A 2,886-nucleotide genomic window follows, 5' to 3' on the forward strand; every position below is an offset into this window, starting at 1 on the left:
GAAAACTAATTGTCTCCAAAGTTAAATACACATGTTTTCTCTTTTGATTACCGGCTATCAAAAGATTAAATTTAAAACAATTAAACTACAAATGCCCTGGGTCCATCGCCAGCTTCTCAGGCGAATCCAGACCTGACCTTATACCCCTCCCAAACCCCACCTCCGTAGCACTTATGAGGGCGTCGCTGAGTCGGTGGCCTCTCATTAAGTAAGTGCTACATCAACATTTCCTTCCCTTATCCCAAGTTACGGTAAAGATGGGCGTGGCCAGGAATAGCAATATTCTTGCGTTTGGTAATATTATTCAAGATTGGTTCAAGGTTTATTCCCCAGTATTATTAGTATCCAATCTACGAAGTATACCGTAACTACGCTAACGCTAACGCGAGCTCATTGTATGCAAAATTTAAGCAATGTACACGTCGAAAAAATGTTTAAAAGGTGGTTCATTTTAAAACAGTTTTAGAAGACAGGTTGTGATTCTTCTGAATTAATTTTCTCAAAATCGTATGGAAGTTACTTACGTCGATTTGAAAAAGTAATCGAGATTTGTTGTTTTATACACCAGTTATTGATAGATTCTTTGAACTTATTTTGAGTGGGTGAGTAAAAAGTTTAGATTAACAAATCATTTCTTTATTACAGGTCTGCCAAAACAAAACATAGTTGCAATTCATCATTGATACACGCGGAAAACGAAATCATCATCCAATTTTGCTGGTTTCTTTAAAGCTCCTCTTGGACGAAGTTGACGTTGGTTCTGTTGATAGTGATCGGGATCGCCTTGAACAATTTCAGTAACTTCCGGTAATGGAATCAAGCCTGAAGGAGATTCCGACGCTCTTTGGGTGACTAAATCCTTCGTGGTAGATCCCGATTGTTTGCTTTTCAACGGTGCTCTTTTTATGTCGTTGATGCTGCGCGCGTATTGAACTCCGGTATCACTCATCTAAGTATATTGACAGCTATAGAAGGTATGCTATTCACGCCTGTGCATTGGTATTAGTAGATAGTTATGAACTTTTACCGGATTTGTATGGAATTTGTTATATTTTAATGCAATTTAAGTAAATTTAGGTATTTAGGATAACAAAATATCGATAATTTAGCAGAATAATTTGTTACGTATCCGATTGGGAGGTCATTTAATGCATTTGTTCTATTTATGAGGAGTATTTTTCATGTTTCTCATCACAACCCATTACCTCTCTCAGAAATAACTAGCAGTGCAAGTTGTTTTTTTTTAATTTTATATACAAGAATATATTTACTATATGTACATAGAAAGGCCTGATTGTATGGAATGCAGCACGGGAAAAATTCTGTGGTAATAATTACTATTGTAGCTGACTACGCCCATTCTTGAAACTACCATGGAATTTTAGACCAATTTACTATGTTTACGGTACATCCCACCATATTACTGGTACAGTGGCTCAATTTCATATTCGTATACGATACTGATTCCACATCAAGTTAGTAAAAAACTATTAAATGAAGTATTGAGCTACAAATACTTTATCCACATTGAAGGTAATAGGTGTCATCTATTGTTTGCCAATCACAAAATGTTTCCATTTACATTCATCTTTGGATTAATAGAAAAGTATTGAATTGATGTCTAAAATTCACCCAATTCCATATTCGTACACCTACCAAAATTCAAACGCACAACGTTCAAAACTAAATTTAAAAGCTCTATTTGATTACTGAAGTGCTTTATTATGAGGTTCAGATGTAGTGAAATACATTTGGACAATTTATTAGTGGACATTTATAAAATTTCGGTAAAATTATGAGAAATGCCAGTTTTCCAATGATTTTTGCTATAAAATCCAATAATTCGAACAATTACGTTTATTTTTGTCATTGGATCCAATCTATAGATTATACTCGTAAGCTCTGATAGAAATTTAGTTGAAATTATAAACAGTTTTTATCCCTTTTGAGTTCAGAAAATTTTTGTGCCATAAGTTCAAAACTCTTCTAAAATGATATTTGTAATCAATGTAAACCAAATTTTCATTCTAAACAACAGGTAAATGTAAATTTCGAATTTGTCTGTAAAAATAATTTGAACTACGAACTTCGTTTTACAATAAAATACCCTAAACTACGCTGTACATACCTCCACATACTTGATGTCATCTTAATATTCAATTATCTTTGAAATAATATTTAAATTATATTCAAAATAGCACCCTATTTTGCAATTTATTGATTTTATAAGAAAAATACAACATAACTTGAATGAGCAGAAAGCATTGATACACTATTTAATCAGGTCCGTCACACTCGGGCTCAGATTGTGTACCACTTCTAGTACTGCATTTGGTCCCTCGGTAGTACAAAAGGTACCCAAGTTTGACAGATCGCAGTACACTTTTCACGGCATTCTAGATTACCTTATGAGCCATAAAATTTTGGGCAACTGCAAGGGACATCGGGGTCTTTAATTTGTCTTTGATTTAATAGAATATATCCTGTTGTTTTCATCATTTTAAAAACACGTTTGTGTTGCGGTTATGGCAATAATATTTATTCTATAAATCTCTATAGTCATGTTTGGTAGTAAAATGTAAATTTAAAATGATAATTATGCAATGTTTTGATAGGAACATTAACTATGGATTATGTATATACATTTAGGAGCCAAACATAAAGAAATTGACTAAAATTTTTGGTTTTGGATTTGTTATAAATATTATATTACCTAAGATTCAAAAGTATAAGTTGTCGATATCCACTCTTAGCTAACCTAAAACTGATTATAATTTTTTGAAACTTGTGCAATATTCGCAAATATCATTCTTAAGGAAGTGATGATGAAAAAAATGCAATTTATTGTTCGACTTACCGAATATTTTACAGGGCTGGTAGCAGTCC

The 2,886-nt window shown here is 32.9% G+C and overlaps 1 long non-coding RNA gene across 1 annotated transcript; it reads left to right on the top strand.

Moving 5' to 3' along the window:
• Window positions 1-499: 499 nt before the first annotated feature.
• Window positions 500-1,166, top strand: LOC110674123. The gene is made up of 2 exons (XR_002498686.1): window positions 500-602; window positions 733-1,166. It is a non-coding gene; the product is annotated as an uncharacterized LOC110674123 (long non-coding RNA).
• The last annotated feature ends 1,720 nt before the right edge of the window (window positions 1,167-2,886 follow it).

Source organism: Aedes aegypti, chromosome 1 (genome assembly GCF_002204515.2).
Source record: "Aedes aegypti strain LVP_AGWG chromosome 1, AaegL5.0 Primary Assembly, whole genome shotgun sequence".
Taxonomy (NCBI): Eukaryota; Metazoa; Arthropoda; class Insecta; order Diptera; family Culicidae; genus Aedes; species Aedes aegypti.